The 24,405-nt window shown below is 37.6% G+C and overlaps 1 protein-coding gene across 6 annotated transcripts in view; it reads left to right on the top strand.

Annotated features, from left to right (window-relative positions):
- Positions 1-24,405, top strand: part of PTPRM (protein tyrosine phosphatase receptor type M) — a 441,308-nt gene that overhangs the window by 964 nt on the left and 415,939 nt on the right. The window lies entirely within an intron of this gene.

Genomic DNA, 24,405 nt, shown 5'->3' with positions numbered 1-24,405 from the left:
TGGGCGCTGGCCCCCGCCGCTCCCCGCCCTCGGCGCTGCCCGGAGGTGCGGCTGTGAGACAGCGGGGAAAAGCCCCGGCCCCGGGCCCTCTGCAGCCCCCAGAGCGTCACCTGAGAGCGCAGGGCAGGAACTGCCCGCGTCCGATGGGTGCCGGCACTCGGAGCCAAGAGCAGCCCCGCGAAGTGCCCCATCTGTGGCGCCGTTCCTCTGTTCCCCGGAGCCCCAGACCTGCAGATGGTTATTTCGGTCTCGAGTCGCCTGCCGGCACCCCTGTCTTATTCATATGTTGGAGAAACCCGTAATTTTAGACAGAAATTTGGATTGTGAAATAGTTCTTCCAGCAAAGAGTAACTTCAGAATTTTTTTTGGTGTGTTTTGTTCCTAACATGAAGTTAGTGCAGCTGAAAGCACATTAAATTGAAGACATCTGGTCCTCAGTTCGTGCAAAGTGTGCTTTGATCTGGTGGGAAGCAATCCTTTTGACTCCTTGTTGCTCAGGCTGCAGAATAGTTTATATTTTGCACATTACGTGTTGCATCTATGGAGCACTGTAGATAAAGCAAGTTTTATGGCTGGGAGTTGGTGGTCTAGTATAGAACTTTTAAAAAAAAAAATTAAATTTCTGTTTTTATGTTTGATTCCACGGACCTCTTGTATACGTAGCTGCATTTCCCCTGGCTTCTTGGGAGCATTTTCACTGTAGATGAGACAGAATATCTCCGAGGAGAAAAACGTTGTGTTCCAAGGTGATATGGAACAATTATGAAATATTTTCCAAATACCTGTTAAAAGGAGGGTATGCTCTGCAGCGAATTACGAAACTGGACTCAGTTATATTTGCTCATTAATGTTGGCAGTCTAGTGTCCAGACTTCAATGGGAGCACTTGGTTTATTAAGATAAATCTGTAACTCACTGCTGACCTGTGTGAACTGTGTAACTTTTTGTTTAAAGTTAAGCTGGGGCGACTCTTCTTCTGGATATTCGAGTGCTCGTGCATGCGATGTGCTGATACTGTACTGGGATCAGCACTGAAGTGCTGTTCGTGTTGCTGAAGAACAATCCCACATTACTGTTTGATTTGTATCTGTTGTATTCATTTACCTGACATGCTGTGGAGAGAGCAGTGCTATAAACCGTGAACAATTCACCAATGACTTGTGCGTACAGTTATTCCAAGGGTGCAATTCCACACCATCTGAAGAACTCAGTAACAGAGCTTTCTATTTACAGTGAGATGACAAGGGATGCAGAATCTGCCCAGTTTTCTCCCCATGTGTGTATATGTACATGTATGTTAAGTATTGAAGGTAAAGATTATTTGTGAAGATGCATGTACAGAATTTTTTCTTTTTAGTGTTGATTCTTGGCATTTGGAACAAAATTGATGAAATTTCCATTTTTGTGCTTTACCACATGAAGCTTGTGTCTGGGTATAATTTTTGCTTGGGGGAAAAATAATGCTCTTTCTTTTGTTAAAACCTTGTGGATCAGTGTCATAGAAATTAAATGACGCTGAAAAATCCATCCTTGAGGTGGGTAGTTATCTTTTTTAATAGCTGTCCCTTATTGCAGAAGGGAGTTATGTGACTAACCTATGAAAAGTTTAAAAACAAACAAAGGAAAAAGAAACAAAGCCAACTCCACACATGTTCTAAGCAAAGAATAGCAGTGTGTGAAATAAGTGCCTGTGGCATTTATAGTTCCATTTTTATTTTGTACCCTTTTCTAAACTGGCTGATTTGTTTCACAAAGATTGGTTCTAATGTTGTCTTCAGCAATTGTCTTATTTGAGTTTCTCATTTAGAAAATAATCTTACTGAAAGATGAGATCTTGGCTTTTTAAGGCCTGGGAGCTTTCAAGTAATCTTTTGAAAGCAGCTTAACGGGTAATAACAATGAGATTTTCTCTGAGTCCTTAACTAAAGATTTTAAAATTCTGTATTCATCAGTTCAAGAAGTAAATGATCTCAAGAATTTGAATTTAAGAGATGTTACTGAAAACATTGTCTTAAATGGACAGTACTACTTATCCTAAGTTTTTTAAAAGTAGCTGGACTCTTTCTGCAAGATTAGTTTTGGGTTATTTTACTATTTTTTAGGGGTTTTTTTCTGAGAAACTGTAGCACACCTAATTTAGCTGGTTTTGTTTATAATTTTAGCAAAATGTTATTAAGTCAGTCTCATGTGAAGACTGAATGTTAATATTACTAAAGTTCCTGAAAAGTGGTGTTCAGTCATAGAAAATGCCACTTGACTCCACCATCTTCCTTCGTCCACCTGCTTGGTAGATTATTCAGGCTAGAGACAGCAATTCACTCCTGTAAGGGATTTAGCTCAAACATAGAGATATGGGAAGTTAAAAGAGACATTGTAAACATAAATATTTGGTCTCCATAAAATTAAGAGTCTAGATGGAATGAGTTCTGTCAAATACAAAAATGGGGAGCTGAAACTGAAAGCAAGGAAATGTGTAATAGAACTTGGAAACTGTTTTTATGAAGGCATTCCTATTCAGGTAGATGTAAATGTGCACACAGCCTGAATTCTGAGATTGGTGTTTCTTGGTTACAGCCTGACTCTTACAGAGGGAGGGCTATTATTAGTCTGTTACATTCTCTTTGCTGTGAAAAGCACCAAGGTTGTATATCAACGCTCTTTTTGTGGCACTGGTTTAAAAAGTTTTAGTTTTTCTCTGAGAAGGAATGAGTCCTGTTGCAGTGAGAGGGATGGACAGACTGATTAAAAATACTTGTGGGAGTCCCTTTGTAATGAACCAGGACTAGTGGCAATTATGAAGAGAAGAAAAGGAGGAAAAGTGCAGTACAAAATTTGAAAGTTATTTTTCCTAGTGAGTAGTAAAGGCTTTACATAAAGAATAGTGATTCTCAAGCTGTTTCATGGATTAAGAATACAAAACCTTGCATTCTGAATAGATGTTGTGCGTTAGACTCATCTGTTCATTTTTGGGTGTAGGCACTTTAAAAAGAAGGATCACATTTTCCAGAAAAGTGATGTAAGGACGAAGTTTGACATGCTGAAGTTGAAACTTACTGTGATCACATTGATGTTTAGTGACTGCAGAGAAAAGAAAGAATATAGGTTAAATCTTCATAGGCCCTATCCTAGCTGAAATGAAGCTCCTGGCAATGCTTAGAAAATAAGTTTCTGATATAATTAGCTGTGTTTAAAGAGATATCTCAGAGTATTCAGGATCTTTGTTTGAAAGTCTGTGTTAGCTATTCTGATCATTTTAGCAACAAAGAACTCCAAGTGTAGTTATATCTCACTTTAGCAAATTCTGCTTTTGTTTGCATTGTTTATTCCACCTGCTCTTCTTTCTCTCCACACATCCATCAAGTCTGTATTCCTGTATCTTCTAAGGGAAGTAACATATGCCAGTGAAGATGCAGCTTTATTAGTGGCTGATGAAGCTTGTCAGCTCAGCTACAAAACTATTCCAGCTACAGGTCACAGCATGGACTTGGCCTCACTAAACAGTGAGAGCCGTGGGGGAAGATTCTCAAACCAAACTTCCGCTGTTCAGAGATTTTTGCTGCTGCTATTACAGCTGTTAGGTGAATAGGTGAATGGCTTGATTTCTGTTTTACATCTAAGATTATTCATATTTAAAATACTCCAGCAAATGAATGGAAGCATTTTGAAAAATCTGCTTCTAAATGTGATGTTGTTTTTTTAGGGGTTTTTTGGGTTTTTTTTTAACTTTTTGCAGTTATAACAAATGAAGTAAAGTTTGTGTTCCCTTGTGAACTGGGATGTGCTTTAGAATGCTTCAGGTAAAAATGAGTCAGGGCTTCGGAAGCGGCACAGTTCATCAAAAAAGAAGCTGTATGGTGATATGTTTGTTTTTTTTTTTAATTTATTTTACTTAGCTGTTCTGGTTTCAAAAGATAGTAATGAAACATCACCAGAAACTAAAAATCTTTCAAAATACTGCAAGGATGTAATAACACTGGGTAAAAAAAATGCTATGGTGTTCATTTGGTCTCATGATTTAGCAGTTGTCAGAATTCATGAGGAAAACAAATCACAGTGTCCTGAAACAATATAAGTACATATAGTATATGAAATAATATCTTCAGTGCTCACATAAATTGCTAGATTGGCAGCTAGAGAGACCTAATCCCCAGGCAAATCACAGAACATGTTAGGGTAGAGCGAGCAAGCTTCTGAACTCCACCTCACTAATGTCCCTTGAGTCTGACCTGGAGATGTGGGGATGGTTTATTTCTTGTGAGCGCTCGCCCACACCCTGCCACGGTCACTGAAAATGTCAACCAGGCGAGTTCCTGGTGGCCAGGCCAGTTCTGCACATTCCTGCTGAGACAACCCCTTGAGTGTGCATCATTGGATTCAGCTGGGGGGAAGATAATAAGTGTAGACTTGATGGAACAAAGTCCAGTGATGTTGCAGGGTCAGGATCTGTGAACTGATCCTGTATTTCATGTGTTGCAACTTTATGCTGAAGGAAAGGCTTTTTAAGAGGGATATCTCTAGTGTTTAAAGCTTGTTAGTATCACTGTCAAACTCTTATTTCTGTGCTATGTCACTAAATTCTGAAGATGTTTCCCCAGGAAATGACATGCAATTAGAAACCTTTCAGCTCACAATTATGACTCTTGTGGAAAGAAGTATTAGTTTTGAAAATTTTCCCAGGAACAAACTGTTAATGTGTGAATGCAGCTGAATTACCTGCTCATTTTCTTTAAGAAAAAATGAGAATCTTCTCCTTATTTCATTTGATTTTGTCGGTAACTTCCAGTTATCTTATTTCTGATGTGTAATGTTATATGTTAACGTATAACATGATTTTGAGACACTGAAACCAATTTGGAACATATGGTCATGTATTTAGAAATAAATAAAAAAGTAGCAATGAATTTTCCTATGTCATTCTGTTCACCCAAATGTATTCAGATACTTCTCTCTGAATCATTTTGTCATGTCTTCCAGAGTTTTGCCTGCTGTGATCTGCTGCTGATCACTAGGTGTAGCTGCATCTCTAAATCCATTTTTCTAAGCATAGGAAGAGCAAGGGCTGTAAGCTAGGCATTGTGAGAATGTAGGTGTATTTGGAGGTGGGGAGGTGTGAAAACAGATGATGGATTTTTGTGACCTAGAGAATTTTACTTCATTGGTGGCTTGTTTGCATCAGTTTGATTACAATACAAATGAACTTTTAATTACATGTAAAAAGACTGATTTCAGTATCAGTGTTAGTATTACACAGAAAGACGAATGAATGCTCTAATATGACAAAAATACATAACAAAATGCATGAAACTACAGAGAAATTGTCAGTACTTTCCTGGTGTTTTAAATGCAAGAAATATTGCTGCAGAGATCTGATAATCTTTAAGAATCAATCAAGATGGTTAAGATCTAACCTTAAGTTTTGAGGGAGTACATGTCTCCTCACAACTTATTAAGTACCTTTCTGGTCCATTCAGAATAATTATCTGTGGAGATGATGTTGCTGTCAGTGGAATTCTGTTTTCTTTTGGCATAACAACCATTTGTGTTGGTTTTCAAGCCATGTGGCTTCCTTTAATGCTATGAGGAGATACAGGGGGTAAGGTGCCACATATGCTTTAAAAATGAAAGAAAGACATATTTGTGCCCAGATTTCTGAGAGTAATAACAGTAAAAATTAAAGTGTATTTATGCCTCTGGTGCATACCCATGCTCAGGATCTGCAGAGAATAGGAAAGAAGTGTCTCAGACAGAAGTATCTGACTCAACAGTGACCCTTTGCCACATTAGGAGCAATGGTGGGAGAAAAAAAAAAGTAATAAACACAGTTGTTCAGACAAAACCATGGCAATATTAGCAGGAAGGAGTTCTGAAAAAAGGTTAGACTTTGTGTGTCCTGGGGAGGAAAGGTGGGAAAGAAGGTATAGCATTTGCTGGAAGCATGGAAGAGATGAATGTTACTAGAAGAGACGATGTAAAAAAAAATACTCTGAAGTCTAAAAGGCAGCTGAATTACTTGTCAAAAACAGGAGTGAATTTATAATTGTTCATGTTTTCTTATTTTTATTGTCTTAGTTTTCAACACATTTGTTGTTAATAATGTGTATTCAGGGCTCAGATACGTCTTCTGACAGCTTTACGTAGCAATAGTTGATTATCTTTACACATATGATTAAATGTAATGATGTTAATGAATCTTTAATTTTTTTCTGTGAAATGGTGTAAACCCAACATTTCACTTATGACTGTTTGTTTTTCTCCTCCCCACCCCCAACGTGTAATCTACCCTAATTTCGAAAAATAATTTTTGGTTAGAGTGGATTTTTTTGTGGGGTAGATTAGCTTTTTTATTGCTCCCCCCTGGTTTTTTTGTCTTTTTAATCTTCTTCACTGTTAAGCTATTATAAATATCTCTTAAAGCATTTTTTTTTTGTTAATCACTAGAAATGTGTTTTTGCTCTGGAATAACTAACAGCTAATTGCCTCTTTTATCACTTCAGCTCTTCATTTTCTAGGAGAATGAAATAGAGCATCACATGCCTGTTTTAGAGAAGATTTTTTTTTTTTCCACCACACATATTTTTGAGGGATTTTTTGCTTGTTTGTTGTTTTGTTGCTTGGGTTTTTTTGTTTAAGGCACGGTTATTTTGGGGAAGTTTTCAGAAAGCTCATGCTTTATTATCTTGAATCCTGTCACATCTTTTATCCTGAACTCTGAAATAAAATCTGGTTTAGACTATTTATAAATAATGTAGTGGATAGAATACTTTTGTCAGTGGACCTTTGTTTTAATTCTGTAGCACATAAATTTAGAGTCATTAGGTGAAAGAACATTTTATTTGTGCTGATAAGATTCTAACATAAGATTGAGGAGGATATTACAGGAGTTTCTGTGTACTTTCAGGTGGATAAAGAGTGGATCAGTAACCTAATACTTAAGGTTTGCTTGATGGATTGTTACAGGTAAATTGAGTGGCTGTTCAAGTGGTTTTTTTTTCTGGTGAATATACATTAGACTGAGTAAATAACTTCCACCCCGATATGTGCAGTTACATACTTGTGTGAATGTCTGTAATCTGTGTGCTAGTTTGTATGCCCCTGTCTTAAAGTTGATGAGTTACTACCCATTAGCAGACCTTTACATTTTTCATGGTGTACTTGACACAGAGGTGGTGGCAGGGAGGGGTTGTATTTTTCTTTCCCTCTATGGCCAAATCCTTATTTTGGCAGCTGGTGCTTAGTCATGCTGCTGTGACTGATGCAGGAGTTTGTGACCAAAAAATGGTCAGCTATATGCACATCTTAAAGTTTTGGTTACTAAGTCTACCTAGATTTTGTGGGTAGAGTTTCTGAGCATAGTTTCTGACAAAAAGAGTGTTTCCAGGTTGTATCTCAAGGAGAGGTGAAGGTTTCCTAAAGGATTCACATTGTCCTCTACCTACATAGAAACTTCTGTTTTTCTCACTTCTGCTTTTTTTACCTTCATGGCTTTTTACTGTTCTAGCAAACAGTTCAGTTGAAAACAAACATGAAAGTCAATTGCCATAGCAGACATTACTGTTTCCTCTGCAGCTGCTTACTTTAGTACAGTTGCTCATTCTTCTTATGTGATTTAGATATGCTTTGTTTGAAAAATTTCATTGTTGCTTCTTCCATCTTCCACCCTTCTCATTCATTGTGAGAAGTCCAATGTTTCCTAACAACTGTGCAGCCTGCTCAGAGTGTGCTCAAAGGTGTGGCAGAAACTTGAAAGAAAATATTTTTGTTTCAAGGTGTTTGGCACTGTTTGCACACCTGTTGGGACTATAAAGCATATTGTAATTGCTGTGATGTTTCTGTCAATCAATGTAATTCAGGAACAAGAGTGTTCTGATGATTAATTTGGAAGTTCATAGTTTTTCTATAGTGTAATACCTCTTTTACCTCAAGTATTTTAAGATATGTCATAAAATCTTAACCAAGGAACTCTTTTCCCTCTGTGGAGCTTTCTGAGCCTGGAGACTTTCCTGGTTCTGTGTTGGGATGGCATTGCCTATCATGAGCCACACCCCTGGAGGACAGCATGAAGAAGACGTATGTGTGTGTGTTTATCTATATTTATACAAATTTTTTAAAGTTCCCGTTTTAATAGTTGCTTAGTGATCAGAGCTCCCACATAGGTGTGGGAGACTCTGTGCTCTGGCATTTGACTGTGACATGGATGAGGATCTTCATAGTCAGACTAATTGGAATTTTTTTTCCCACATGGTTGAGAAATCTTATGAATTTCCATTTACAAAACATTAAAAGAAAGGAAGGTGATAACTCAGAATCCCAAAACAATTTAGAGAAAATCTACAGCAGCTGCTTGTCACCACCTCTAGCTTCAGTTTTCCCTGGAAACTCAAAAACATGGTTAAATACTGTCATGTGTTTAGGATATAGAGGCAGTTATGGACATTTCCAGGAACCATAATTCTCAGTGGTGTAGTTCTTGTGTTAATGACTGAAAATAGCTATAGCCTTTTTCCTTTATGTTACCTTTTCTGAATTCTGCAGAGTAGATGAAGATTATTTTACAAAGCTCTGCATTCAACACTTTAATATAAGCACTTTACATAACACATCACTTAAGCTTTTTCTTTTTAACTTCTGCAGAGACAGCTTGATACTGAAGTAATTTCTCAGTTATGGAAGATAAATTGTTGTCCCAGTAGTAATTTTGAGGCACTGTGCTGCTGATGCCCTTTTTACTGTGTCTGAGAGATGTCATCTTGGCTCTGTCCTAGCTCCTAGCTCAGGGGAAAACCTTTGCAAGCAACTTTCTAAATGGGAAAGAAGGCTTTTGGGGTTAGGACTGTGAGCATCGCAGACCTTGTGTTGGCAAACCAACAAAACCAAAAGACAGCTAAAGTTAGCATCTCTTTAAAACCTTAAAGGGTGAAAATGTGAAATGGAAGCCTGTATGTTCCCATTACGTTTGTACCTGCTGTTTATGGCAACAGAAAAGCACATGGATTGAAGACCACATATAAAGTTCATGAGGTGTGTTTTATTTATTTTTACTTCAAGAATTGTTGTTAGAATTGCCTCCATAAATCTAGGCTAGTAAGGGATTTTATGTGAATTGGCGTAGCGCTTTCATTTGTGGATTTGGAAAACGCTGGGCTTTGTTTTATTTATTTAGGAGTGTTTGAGACAAGCACACGCCCTTAGAGCAAATATGCATTGAAATTGCATGGGGTCCAGGAGCCCAAGACAAGTTGAAATAATACTCTTGACAGGTAAAACCCCTGACTTCTGCAGCAGCCATGCACCACCAGCTGATATGGACGGGGGTTTTTAAATGAGTCTTGCAGAGGCTTCACAGCTGGATCCTTACATGTACAATTGCTCTTTGGGAAGTTTGTCCATTAGAATCTGGTACTTTTTTGCATCCTGAATTTTGGGCACTTTGATGTTACCCTTGTTTAAAACTTTCATGGCCACAGAAAGGTGTAAACATAAAAAGCCTTAAAGTGTTCTTGAAATTTTAGCCCAGTATATAGCATAAGGTTGTCCATGTCGGGAAATAGCCCCTTAAAAATAATTTTCCTCAGCTACTTCTGTTTTTAATCATAGACAAAGATACTGCAGTGCCTGTGGGTTGACTCAGTGGCAGATCATTGCTGACTGTGAACTTGAGCCTTATTCACCTGTATCTTCCTCTGTCATGCAGTGGAATTGGAGTGTGGAAGAGCAGATATTAATTCTGACTTGGAGTAGGGGTGAAGCATATGTTCAGACTGAGAATTTCAGATAAAGACTGTCTGGGCTTTATCTAGATGAATGGCCAAGGTCAACTCAAGGGGAATTAGGGAACGTAAACAGTGCATGCATTTTCTACTGCATTTGAAATTTTTCCTCGGATTCCTTAAGAGAAACAGATACTGCCTTTGGAGGTCTAAATTTTTATTTTGGAAGGTATCTGTAATGACTTAATAAATGGAAGTGGAAAGCAGCAGCTGTGGAGTCATTCTGGCATCAGTCAGAAACTACTTCAGAGGTTTTGGTTGTATGGATTGGGTTGCAGTTTACACTGCAACATGGAAACTTGCATTTTTAAAGTTACTGCTTGCCTGTCGTTTCTGTTGGCCCATTGCAAAAAATGGAACCAGTTTCTGATGTGTAGCCCTGACCCCAAGACAGCAATGCATACTGTCCATATTTTTGAATTACATTTAATTTTAAAAAGAACATAAACTTGTGATTTCATGAACTGGTCCACAGTAAATCTCCTTCAGTCAGGCAGTATCTGACATCCCTGTTTGCTTCAAATCAGTGCACATAGTGCGTGGATCACAGCTTTTCAAACAACTGTTTGGGAACCACTCACTGGCTGTGAGTGAGAAATCTCACGTTTCCAGAACTCAGTCTGTTGAAGTCTTCACAAACTGCAGTATGTCACACTAGATTTGTAGCAGTGAAAAATTAATTCTTGCTTGTATGCCAGGATTAAAAAATGTGTATTTCTAGACCTTTGGGAGGAGGACTTCAAAAAAAGGGATCTGTATGCTTGAAACTGACTTTGAGCAAATATGTGACATTAACAAGCCGCCCAATTCCCATGATTTCAGTGCTTTGACTCTTCCCAGTAGTCTAGCAATAAAAGAAAGAATTGGCCAATTATAGTAATCTTCCAGAGCTGTGTACTGTGGAATTTTGTGCAGAGGAAGAGGGAGGGTTCTTACCTGCTCTCAGTTCTAAAATTGTGCTTTAACACAATGTATTTCACAGCAAATATAATACATATTTAACAAGGCTGTTAACCATCAGGCCACCTTTAAGAATACATTGCTTACCTGCCACCTCCTGAGCTCTCTCCACTGCCTTTTCTTTGTTCGTGTCAGCTCCTCATCACTATGTTCCACAAATAGAATCATAGAATGGCTTGGGTTGGACGGGTCCATGAAGATCATGTAGTTCCAAAACTAATTTCACGGGCAGGGACATGTCCCACTAGACAAGGTTGCTCAAACCCTGTCCTACCTGGCCTTCAACACTGCCAGGCTGGGGCATCTGCAACTTCTCTGAGCAACCTGTTCCAGTGCCCCACCAGCCACACAGTAAAGAATTTTTTTCCTACTATATCATCTAAATCTACTCTCAGTTGGAAGCCATTTATTTTCCCTTGTCCTGTCACTACACTTCCTGATGAAGTGTTCCTCTCTGGCATCCTTGTAGGCCCTATTCATATGCTGGAATGCTGCTGTGAGGTCTCTGTGCGGCTTCTCCTCAAATGACTTGTGCCATCCTCTGGGCAGCAGTGACTGGGCTGGGCAGAGAGCTGAGCCTGCAGGATGTGCAGCTCTGATGTGGATTTCCTGTGTTGCTGTGGGGCACTTTTGCCCTTCAGTCTGAAGAAGTATGTGCATGTTTTCAGAAGGCTGCAGAGCCTCTGGGTGGCTCTGGTGGAAGCTTGGGGGTACAATTCCTGACTGCCTGAGTATCATTCGTCACAAGTTAGAGGGTTTGCCCTTTTTATTTCTCCTTGAGACAGATAAGACCAAAACGGTCCCATGCATGTGCTAGCACACATGACAGCATAGCATGTGCTTATGAGTAAGTACTGTGAGTGAGTGAGGTTTAAGTCTTGCTTTGCAGTGAGTGTGTTCACACTGAACGCTTGATAGCGGCAGCAGGCAGTGCTGGTGGGGAATGAGATACAGCGGCCAGATCTAGATTTCAGACCAGATGGACGTTGTTCATAATATTATTTGGGTGTGAATGGTTTTTACTAGAGTGTGAAGTAAACTGATGAACTGATTTTGTTTGTTTGTTTTCAAGCTATAAAGAATTAGTAATACTGGCCCTAATTATAAAAACACAAGCTTAAAACCTGAAGATGAATACAGTCAGTTTTGGGCATACTGTCAAAGTAATTAGAAAAAAACTCCTCTTAGTGCAAGTAATTCAGATTTTAACACAAGTCAGCATGAACACAGCAATATTGGCATTTTGTAGAAATGTAGTTACATGTATAGTTTTCTGGAAATTGGAACAGCACTTTTCAAACACAGCAGTTGAAATTTTAGTTGCTTATGATAAGTAGAGTGGTTTTTTAGCCTACCTTTGAAAACTCATCTGGATTATTTTTCTGTGTGAGCAGTGTGCCATTAAGAAGCATGCTAGAGATACCAGCTCTTTTTAAAAATCTTTTGGGCACTGTTTGTGGGAGAAGATGACAAAGAATCTTCTATTACATATGTCTGCTTCCATTCTTAATAGATACAGAAAAAATATGGTTTGCAAAGATTTGGAAGACAGTTGCTTCTTTATTCGAATACTGTGGTTAAATACTGTACAATATAATTTCCATTCCTTGGGTTGACCTAGGTTTGTCCATGTTGAATTACCAAATTTTGCGCCTTGTTTCTATGTGCACTTCTAATGCATATGCAGTGTATTTCATGCTGCCGGTACCAATTTTTACTAGTTAAAATTATGCTTTAAGATGAGCTCAAAAGTTACCACTCTGTATTTACTGTGTAAATTATTATTGTGGTTCCTGCTGATGAAATTTCAATGTATGAGCAGGCTGCTGGCCATGCTCACATACATCATCCTGTACAATGCAATATATGTTCCCATTAGCAGAAGCTGAAGTGGTCTATTAAAGCATTCAAGTTCTCACTCCCATATTGAGAGCAGCAGATTCCTTCTTAATCCTCATATAGCTGATGTCTCTGCTGGAGTGTTAATAGATAGTCTAATTTGTGAGCTAAATTACTAATTGTATTGTGAGCCTAAACCTTATTATAAGCCTTTTGTGTAGAATTAGATCACAGAGCTTTGGGAAGCTGAACGCTGGCTGGATTCTGTTTCCTCTCTTTAATGATGGGAGCAAGTTTTACTGGAGTCTTCAGCACTACATAGCTCTGAGACTGCAGCTGATTTCTTTTGCTGGCTTCTACAGTATCACCAGAATCATAAATTTGAAAAGCAGGTTGACTTTTAAGAATAGCTGAAGGTTTGCAAACAGCGGCTCAGTTACCTGAAAGCAGTAAGATTGGCTGAGGTGAGGTCATGATTGGGACTAGAAAAGGATTACTCTGATCTTGTGTACCCACACTGGGTGCAGGTCCACCTATGTGAGAATAGTTTAAATCATTCAAAAACTGTGTAATGGCTGCAGTTGTATAATAGGATAATGGATTTAGTAGAGGTGTGTTCCTGTAATAGTTCAGGTAGATGAACTCTTAAGTCACTTGAGTTATTTTTGTTTCTGAAGGTACTCACTACCCACCTAGAGATGGAAAATATATGCCTTATCAGACAGCTATGCCATAGATTTTATGAGCACTGCTCATCTGTTTCTGTTCAAATCCATCTATTTTCAGAGCTGGTTTGTGCTCCCCACTCTGACTTTGCTCTGGAGTCAGCCTGTTAATGCAGCCCAGTTGGGGATGGAGCTAATTGCCTCCAGCAATGAATCGGTAATAAACAAACAGAGTGGGACTTAGTGGATTTTGACATCACTTGCCATAAATTTTTATGTTGATGTGGAAGGTGACTGTGAACTAATGTGCCTTTGAAATAGGAATATTGCACTCAGGGCAATTAATTTTCTTTAAGAGAAAGTTTACAGCTACTCCTTACATTTTCCTGTGCACACACAAGATAGAGATGCAGTGGTATGGAGTTTTACTCTCTGCACTTAATGCGCAACAGAACCCTAAGCTGTTGTGAGAAACTGGTCTGTTTTACACCTGAAATTCTCAGAGCTCTGGATGTACTTTATGCCTTTGATTTTTACTATTGTAAATTATTGCAATTTGACGTGCACAGGTGATAAATTAAAATAATAGGCTGTATAGCTTGCATCACATCATCTTATATTTTTAAAGAGCTTTTTCTGTTTCTATTCTTGCATTACATTTAGTGTTTCTGCATCAAATTTAGTAATATACTTTTTAGAGCATAGTAATAAAAAAATTGATATCTGTCCTAAGAGAGAGAAAATCAGAGGCTTCAGCATTGGTCTGTTCCATGTACATTGGTTCTCTCAAATTATGTACTGTGTTTTTATTGTGGTATGGTGAGAAGAGCAGCCAAAAGTCAGTGCCAAAAGCTAATTGTCTTCAGGTGTGTTCTACAGAAGTCTGAATTTGTTAGGAGTTTCTGTGTAGCTCCAAAGTTTGGTTTTTTGTTGTTTTTTTTTTAAGTAATTTGGTAGGTGAATTGTTTTTGAGGGAATTTTTGTATGTAAAAAAAATCTAGTGTTCACTTGATCTTAAACTCACTTAAACACAGTCTGTCTGGAGATGAAAACTCAAGGGCTCTACATTCTAAATTTCTGCTGAAGAGGGATAATCATGCTGAAACTCAAAATTGACCTTTACCTTTTGGTAGCAAATGCAACTCGCACTGGCTTAGATTTGCAGATGAAATAGTTTTGGGATCTAGGAATAAGAAAACTTCAGAGGTTTTTACATGCTTAGTCAGAGGCATGGCTAGGAATGCAATGATTTCCAAATCAGGCTGCTGCTTCTGTAAAAGAGGTCACTGAGGCACACACTTCATTAGAAAGGCTGAACTAATGTTATAAACCCTAAAGGCCTAACGTGATGTCCTGGGAGGGACTAAGTAATGCTGTGCATGTATTCAGAAAAGCAAGTTAATTCCTCCATCTCTAGACTCTGTGCTTAAAAAGTACTTTTATAAAGAATGCCTTTCTACTCTGATTTTGTTAAATAGTCTTGGTGACTTCTATAGTCTGGTTCTGATTGATTCATTTGTGGGGTGTGTTTGGTTTTGTTTTTTCCCTTAGGATAACAAGTGGTACTGAACATCAGTAGCGTTCTTGTGGTGATTTTCTTCATGCTCTTTTTGTACAAAAGGCCAGGAGTTTGTTGGTAAAAGCATCAAAGTTGTATATATGTGCATTTTTGTTTGATCTAGTACACCACTTTCTCTTTTTTTTAATTTTTTTTTTTTTTTTGGCAGGGATTCTTGAGCACCTGTAATTAGTGATTTTGAGGGTGGGTTGCTATACAGCCGTGGCTGGCAGCTGCACTGCACCCATCCTTCCAAACAGCATCCAGCACTACAGAGGCAGAGAGAAGCCATTTCAGTCATCTTTCACACTTCTATGTAGGAGACGAATGCTAGAAGCAAAAGCTTAATCTTAGAAAGTAACTTTTTAAAAAATACAAATAAATAGAATAAAAAATACAAATAAAAAGAATCAGATGTTTGTCACCAGTTTTGTGGGGTTCTTTTTTCTTTCTTTTTTCCCCCTGTAAATAAACTTTCGTGATTATGAGAGAGGGGATGGAAGGATAGTTGTGAGATAACTACCTGCTTTACAGTGCTAATTATGGTATATATTACATATTAATGGGGAATTTTCTGTTGCCACAGGCAGAATCTCCCAGTGGGAGGTACAGGAGAGAGCTGTCTCAGAAGCAGGGAGGGATGGAGAAGCCTGGCTCTACTCTTGTGTGTGGTGGCAGCTCAGGAGTTTGTACTGTTCACTGAGGCTGGGGGGGCTGCTCTGACAAACCTTGGAGCGTTGCATCCTTGCTGTGGAAGAAGCTGGTGCTGTACTGGCTCAGAGAGAACTAAGCTCTGAGCGAGGGAATTTGTTCCAGAAGTTTTCCAGGGATTACTACCACTGTCACTGCGTGAAATGTAGGGACAGTTTGTGCATGGACATGAAGCTTTATAAAAGCGTTGCAAACTAAGAGCCTTTCAAGGTACATTCAGTTGCAGTGCTTTTCTGCTTAGGTTGCTTATGGTCTCCTATTTTGTATTTATGCCATGGGAGTTTGAGAGCTGTGGCCTTGGTGTTTATTCTTAAAGGAGGGAACACTTATATATTAAAAAAAAGGGAAGAAAAAAAGCATAACTGTGTGGTTGTTATGTTAAATGAATTTTAAAGCCGGTGAGAAGAGGCATTCAGAGTTAAAAATGCTAGGGGGGAGAAATGAAAGCACATTGAAGCTCTTTCCCCTTGAGGGCTTTAGGCAGGATTGAGAAGAAGTGGTGCATACTGAAGCCTTGTTTATAGTCTTTCACTTACTGTTAATAAAACAGGGATGTTCTAAAAGGTTTCCATAATTAAAATGCAGTCCTTGAGTATAGTGCATTTTCAGAGTGGTCTAAAGCCCTGCTGCCTCTCAGACTGCTTAAATCACTATTTATAAAAAATTCTGCAGTGGACTTAGTGTTTTGAAGTTGTTTTCGATCAGAATGATGTTAGAAATGTTGGGTATTGAATAAATGAAAATAGGATTTATGGGGAAGCTGATAGGCGTACAAATTGACTGGTTAGTAACTAATTACCAGTAAAGAGATTGTTTTTGCCTTCTTTCTTTTTTTCTATAATTGGCTGAATATTAACAAATTAGGTTTATTTCTGGAAAACAGCAAGTTTTAATGGTCTGGCAGAACTTAATAAGAAAAAAGCTAAAGAATTAGCATAATAAATAATTATTGCTTCCAGGGTTTTTATTAAGATAATAAAATGTTAAAAAGCAAACCACTTGAGTAGAAAGTAATTGCACTGACAAGCACCACATAGCTAGCATTCACAATAAAGTAAACCTTCTCTCAATGTCAACCTGATTTGCTATCCACATAAATGCTTCCTCACATTATGGAAATGTGCTTTTTCTATCAACAGAAAAGAATAAAACTCCTGGCATCTAATTAATCTTCTCTGACATTTGATTTCATACTCAGGTTAAAACATGAGGCAGGTGGGTCTGTTTTTGCCCCCCCCCTCTGTGCATGACCACAGGCAAATCTCTCCATTAATGTCAAGCTGCATCTCTGTGTCAGTGCCTCTGCCACATGTCAGTCATTAATGCATTAGCATCACTTGCATTTGGCTCACATGCACCAGTTTTCTTGTCTGGAGGGCTTGGTAAATAGGGAACTGCAGGGCTTCAGCTCTACATCACAAACGTTTCACCTTGACCCTCCCTGTAAAGGAATAGGGATTCTGCTGCCTATGAGTGGGATTAGAAGTGGTAATTTGTAGCATTGGGAGTTTCTGAGTTGGTATGATCAAGCAGAAGAAAGAAGCAAAACCAATTCAGCTTTGACATTTTTATTGATTAGGAATGCTCTTGTTAAAGACTCAGAACTTTTAATAATGCCTGAATGTATTACCTGCCATAGTTTAGACTTGTTGATGGCAGGGTTGTTTCTCTAAAGTGCACCAAAAACTAGTTAGATGCATTATGGGTATTTTATTTTCTGAAGTTCCAGTTAATGGTTTCTGCCAGAGGCAGTATGCAGCTCTTGAAAATGTGGTGGGTTTGACCTTGTATGCTAAAACCTGGGTAACTCCATTGTATTTTTTACTTTCTTAGGTAGTATAAACATTTAAAAGGACCATTAAGAACTTAGGTTACAGTAGGAAAATCTCTTAGAAATAAAAGTGTTAATTCTACACCATTTCATAATTAAAATAACATTAGGAAACGGAGAAGTAGCTTCATTTACAGAGTTTATGTATTCAGATATTTTCCTATAGTATTTGCGTGCAAAACCCCCATAGTACTGGGAAATAAATATGTGCTTATGAAGTCAGAAAATATTAGGAAGAATTAATTTTGTTTGCTGACTCAATGCAAATGATGAAAAATGTTCGCTTCTGTTTTTTTAATATTTTTTAAAAGTTAAATTTTAAGCCTTGGTTTCTAGTGCCTGTCTCCTACATAGTCAATGTGTAAATTTGAGGTTTCTGTCTCTATCTGTAGATCTGGATGCTGTTTGCAAAGATGGGTGTAGTGCATCTCTCAGCCATGGCTCTTTATAGCAGCCTATTCTGTAAATTACTCGTTAAAGGTGCTGAAGAATGCTCACCAAAGGAAAAAAAAAAAAAGCAGTGTATGAGATGAAACAGAAATGCATACATTACAACTTTGATGTTTATGCCAAATTGGTTTATATGAATAGTGTGCTACCAGAAGTTAATAGGCAAAAATTGTAAATGAGCCATATTCTCATTATGATGAGCACTGCAGTGAGTAGATAGCTACTTCATACATCACCTGCTTCTGAGCAGTGACAGGTAGAATCTGGCACTAGAGCAATTAGCATTTAGACCTAAAAAGAGAGAAATTTACTCATGATTGACTTTTGGCAACAGTGGCTTTCAGTCTTTGTTATGTTTTGACTGTCTTTTGTAGTCTTGAAAGGCAGCCTCACCAGATGGAGGTAAAAGATGTAGCCAGAAGATGCCAGTCTCTGCCAAATGAGGCTCAACTATGGGGTTCTTGCTGTCAGGTTTTCGTGGGTATTTCTTGACAGACTTTGCCTCCAAGAAGCAGATCTAGAAACCAAGAGGAGGAGCAGTAACACAGCTCTGGTTTGCACTTACTGATTTTTTCCACCTCGAAGAATGAGAATTGCTGGTCTAACAGCTTTTCAGAGACTGTGAAATGTAGATGTGGAATTGGAGAAATGCCATCCCACTCACTATTCCATGTTGGTAGAAGCAACAGATTTTTTTTTTTAAGAGATCAGTAGTAATGGTTTGCATTTATGTGCTGCAGAGTCTTTTCAGTTCCTTTTGGGAGGGTTTAGAGTCATGGAATGATTAAAGTAGGAAGAGTCCTCTGAGGGTTTTCCATCCCATCCTCTGCTCAGTGCTGTGAGAGTTCATTTCAAAGCCAGGTGGTGTTACTCAGGTTGTCCAGTTGAGTTTTGAGTTCTTAATGGATGGAGGAATGTTCTGTAGCCCCTTTACATTAAATGAACTTGCAAAATATAACCACTAAAAATTTTTTGGTAAGTTAGAGTAGTATTTTTGTACAAGAAGAAATATTCCAATGCATATTAAAATACAAAACGTGAAAGTTAAAGAGTTTTTCTTTTAGGTTTCTGAATGCACTGTGTTTGAAATGCATCTGTTAGGAAGCTCTTTCTTAATACCTTTCCATAGTGTTGACCAATACTTTTTAAGGGTGTCAGTAATATAAACTCCTCTTGCTGTCTGTCCTAGTTTTGTTCAGTGTGAGTGTGGTTGTCTAGTGACTGCTTCTGATTGTCTTATTTTTTCAAATAATAAAATGACCTATATCAAGGAAGAATGTTGCTCCAGAAAACATTTTAATTTGGTTTTCAGATTCGTGTAGCTTAAAGGCATAGCCTTAACTACTTTAATTGCGGAAGTTTTCATTCTGTGGTACCAGGATTCTTGTTTAATAACAGAGAGTACTAGAGCTCCCCAATGAAGATGCTTTTTTCAGTTAAAAAGTTCAGCAAAAACAAAAGACAGAACAATAATGAAAGAAAAAAAAGCCCAACCAAAAAAAAAAAAAAAAAAACAAAAAAACAAAAACAAACCCAAAACACCACCAAGTTGCAGAATTAATAAAATGAGTAAAATGTATTAAAAAAATTTCTCAGTGGAGAGAAGTTCATAGGTGAAGATAAGAATTACAGAGTTGTAACTGAGTTTTGTCCCAGATAACACTGGCAGGGAAAGAAAGGTCATTACTCTCTAACTGTGATACTGTGGGGGGTTTTAAGGCAGTGCAAGGAAGAATGAGTGATGCCTCTAGAGCAGTTTTTGGAAAGGAACAACAGGCACAAACATGCTTTCCTGATGCAGAAGAACTAGAATTTATTATACCACGTCTGAAGGTTTTTTCCTATACTTTTTTTGTTTCCTAATTCATTTAGCTATTGTTGGCAGCCTTTTCAGTAGAGTTCCATGAATTCCAAGTGCTGTAGAAACCTGAACCTTTCTCTTTGTTTGGAGAACAAATAAAAAAAGACTCAGAGAAATGGGCCTGGCTAGACATGCTTAGATCCCCTTAGATCCCAGGCATGCTGCTATTCACAGGGGTATTGGATCATTTGAGACATATGTAATTTAAGTCTCCATTGCTGTTCTCTTTCCTTATTTATCCTTTTGGCAATAAATTTTGTTCTTGCCAGAAATGTGCTAAGTAATGAGATGACACATGATGGTCATTTCCAGGGCATTAAAGTTCATGTTTTCAGAGAATTCTGGAGTTTATAATTGCAATAAAAACATCTTGCTAGTAATCACTGAACAGTGATAAGGTTATAGGCTATTCTGTGTTTAAATTAATTACTGTGTCAGACTTCTAATTAGGAGTTGGTGTATGATAGCTGAGGTTTCACAAATTACTAAAATAAATGTCTGTCTTCTTTCTTTTCTTCTTTCTGTGTTTTGGGAATCTCCACAGGCTCAACACCATGTGGAATCAGTGCCATAAAGTAAAGATTCCAGATGCAATTCTTGCACTGTTTAAAATGTTTTGGGATTTCTTAAAAGTTCTTTAAAATATTGCAAAGAGTTTTTTTTTTTTTTAATTCAGTTACTGCTAGTTTAGGTAACAGCATGCTGATTTTTATCTTCTGAGGGGATAAAATGCAGAAGACTAAGTAGCATGCTTTGCAAGCAGCTACTTAGTCACATAACATGCTGTTATTTGTGTCTCTGTGTCCATGCATATGGACACATAAATGACAATTTTAAGAACTGTCAGTTCAAAGCAAGAGAAAACAAAGGAGTTAAAAAACACCACCACTTTGCACTTGCACATCAACAGAATTATAAATATTGGAGTTGGTGTGCATAAAAGATACCTGAACATTTTCCCAGAGCTCACATTTCACTCAGGCCAGCAGGAAAATTAAAAGAATGGAACAAACCAAACCTCTTAAATTTAGAAAATTTTTTTTCTGTATGCAGTCTCATTATTTGGCACTCTCAGGACTCAACACACTACTTTCACTTAGCCTTTATTTTTCTGCATTCATATCTCATCCTTCTTGCTCTAGTAGTACTTGTGGCTCTTGGTAGAGGGAGGAGGGCATTTTGAACAAGCTTCAAGTTCTGGCTGATTTTACAGTGGCTTTTTTGCAGCACATATTGTTACTTGTTGTAGGACTGAAATTTATCCCTGCATGAATGGTGGTCTGCATTTCCATTTTACTGCTCCTTTAGTTCCTTGTCAGTAGCTGATGACTAGAATTCCTTCACAGAAATATTGGTGCAGTGGTTTGTACATGTGATGATGCCTTGGGTTTTTGGTGCTTGGAGGAGAAGAGAGCTTTAGGCAATGGGAAGCTTAGCTGCTGATAAAAGCTGTTACCAACAGAGATGCATGAGTCTCCAAGCAGTGTCAAAAACTGTTCTACATATTTTTGGCTGTAGTTATATTGTTTAGAATATTTAATTTTTTCTGATATGATGCTATTGGTACATCAGAGGTATTTGAAATGTGGAGAAGAAAGAAAAAGGATATAAACAGAACTGGGAAGAGAAAGGGAAAAGAAAAGACAGGGTGGAAAACTACAAAGCCAGAAGAGAAAGAAAAAACAAATGTATGAGGAATGTGGAACATAAAGAAGGATTTATCTCATTTGTTATGTATAGGAAATGGAAAAATGAAATTAACAAACTCAAAATTTTCAGTTTATTCATGAAAACTAGTTATAGTAGGTTGCAGCTAAACAAATTATATGCCGTCTGAGGAGCTTTTTTTTGTGCACATGATTACACATGCATTTAGGTAGATTTGGTTCTGCAACATGTTAGGTTAATTTTTCAAATTCTTGTATGCATATTGACTGTAAGTTGTACTGTCTTATATCTTTCTTTGCAATGATGGTTTGCACTTTAAAAATCTTTCAAATTAGGAAACTTCTTTAAAAAAAAAAAATCCACACTTCTGTCAGTCTGGGCAACCCACTGTGTTTTTAATTGAGCATGAAATGAAAATAGATTTGTTTATGCAGTTCGTTGATATTATCTGACCTGTCAATTCTGGCAAAACTAAACTGGGGAGAAGTTTGAGGCTAATGTGTTGCTCTTCTTTTCTTTTTGACAATCTTCAGAAGCCTTAGAGTTTATAACTTAAAAACTAAAGCAAACAAACCCCACATGGTGAGTTTAAAAAAATATAACCTGATGCTTTATCCTTTACCCAAGCTGGCTGATTGCACAAAGCAAATAACTGGTCTTTCAAAATAGTCCAGTAGATCTGTGTATGGGATTATTTAGGTTGTCATTGTCATGACAGAAGTAATTATATATATATTTATATATATATATATATATATATATATATGAATTACATACTACTGAACTTAAGCTATTATATTCTTATACATATTTTAACGAATTTCAATGTGCATGTACGTTACTAAAACTGAATTTTACGCAGCTGTGAAAGGTCTGTATATATATATATATATATATATAGTATATGTGTTCTTTAGGCAGATATGGGAAAATGCTTCAGTCTTGCACAGTGTCGCTTCATCAGTGAAAATATTTCTATGGTGTATGTAAGTTCAGTGATTGAAACACGATTTTGGATCTTATACAGATGATTGTACAATTTACTTACTTGGTGTTTCTTGGGTTTTCTTTGCGTTGGGCAAATATGTGATTGGACAGGTGTTCTTGCATTGGTTTTGCATATAGCCTCTTATGGGTACATTTATATGGAATGAATTATTTAAAATTCTGTCTTTTGCAGAAAATGCCCTATATATTATGATTAAATTATCTTTTGACTTTAAATATTTATTAAGTATGTAGTGGAATTTCAGTGGTTAATTGGTTTTGCTGCAAATGTGTAACATAATGTAATTTAAGGCTGGGTGGAACTATTAGCTCGTGATCTCCTCTGATCTCTGGGGCACAGATCAAGATATAATTAAATATATAATTGCTGAATGAAGAACAAGTAACGCTGCACCTATAAGCATCAGGAGAGGAGTGCTCAGGAGTTGCAGTGTGTGAAATCAGATGGCACTAATTCCCTTTTGAATATACACTGGCACTGTGGCTAACTATTTGAAAAACACAGTATTATCTTGCTTTTAGGATTTGTGTATGAATAAATGTACGTGATCCGGGTTAAGGTGTGAATGTGCATTGTACTGGCAGTTCTGTACCAGCTGTGGTACAGAAGAGCTGTAGAGAGGGCTCTGGAAAGGCTGTGTGTGTGAAATAGCAGCATGAGCCAGCAGTGCTGGCAAAGCAGAGCAGGCAGCCCAGCTGGGAGGTATTCCAACTGCACTAGCTAAAGTATCTACGCAATCTTTATGATGCCTTATGCTGTAAATTCCTTCTCCTGGGATTTTTTTTCTCTGTCTGCTTATCTTATGTCATATTTTAAATGGAATTCAGGTTCTGACTTCATTATGCTGTGTGTTTATTACACTCCATTTCACTTTTATTGTCTACTGCAGGAGATTTAAGAAAATCTTTTGAGTTGGTCAAAAGATGATGATTATTTCAAAAGATTTCCCCTTCCTCCTCAGCATCTGTTACAGAGTGGCTTGCAGTAGCTGTTCCTGATGCTGGCATCTTACAAACTTGAAGAAACAACAATAAAAACCCAAGAGACAGTGTGGAAGACGTACACACAGAGACAAGAATTTGTTGCTGTTGGTGCGAATTACATTGCCACAGCTGTTCCAAGTTAGATGAGCATGCATAAATGTGACAGCTATTGTGACTGTTAATTTTTTTCTACTTTTTTAATGTTTAACCTTCAGTGATTCTTTTCCCCTCTTCGTGGTATTACACAGTCCAGTTCTCATTTCCTGAATTCAAGTGCTGCTGCTCAGGGCTGTAATAGGCACTCTTGTGCTGATGTATTCTCACTTTGCACCAAGACATTTCAGAAGAATGAATTAGTGAGTAAAACAGAAGCAAGGCAGTGTTCTTTATTTACTTTTTCAGAATATCTGAAAACAAGCATATTAACCACACCACATTATCTAGCTCCCTTTGAAGCTTATGACTCCGTTGTTAATAGAGCCCAGACTTTCAGCCCCTGTGCTGTTTGTGGCATAATACAGAATCACAGAATGTGCTGAGTTGGAAGGGGACCACAAACATCATCAGGTCCAATTCATACTGTTATGAGTGTTTATTTTTAATAGAGTCAATAACACTCACCCCCCTTTTTATTTTGAGTTCTCAGACTCTTTGAAAATTTTTGTTAATTAGATCTCCCATAATTTCCTCTCATGCAGTTGCTGCTTCATGGACATTTTGCTTGTTGTGTGTGTCACTCCTGGTGAAGAAAGCTTCTAAAATTGGAATATTTCTTCATTGTTTTCTTTTAAAGTTATGCTGGATGCAGTAGGAAAACCAGATGCTCTCTCAGGGTGATGTGGGTGAACTAGAATCCCTTTAGGGACTACTCTATATGCTGGTTTCTAATGTAACAGCTTTTAATTATATTGATTTAGCTAATACTTGCAATTAAAGTTCTGCTTCCTGAGCATTTCTTAATAATAAGAAGATAATAATCTAAGAAGAGAATGATGATGTCTTTGTGCTTTTCCAATTTTCAGATGTTTTGGTCATATTGTTATAGTTTAGTCAAAATTCTGTATGCATGAGCAAAATGTTTATGACTTAATAGTAAAACCTTTG

Source organism: Molothrus aeneus, chromosome 1, assembly GCF_037042795.1.
Source record: "Molothrus aeneus isolate 106 chromosome 1, BPBGC_Maene_1.0, whole genome shotgun sequence".
In the NCBI taxonomy this organism is placed as follows: domain Eukaryota; kingdom Metazoa; phylum Chordata; class Aves; order Passeriformes; family Icteridae; genus Molothrus; species Molothrus aeneus.
The sequence above is the reverse complement of the archived record's forward strand: the minus strand, read 5'-3'. Positions and strand labels throughout refer to the sequence as shown.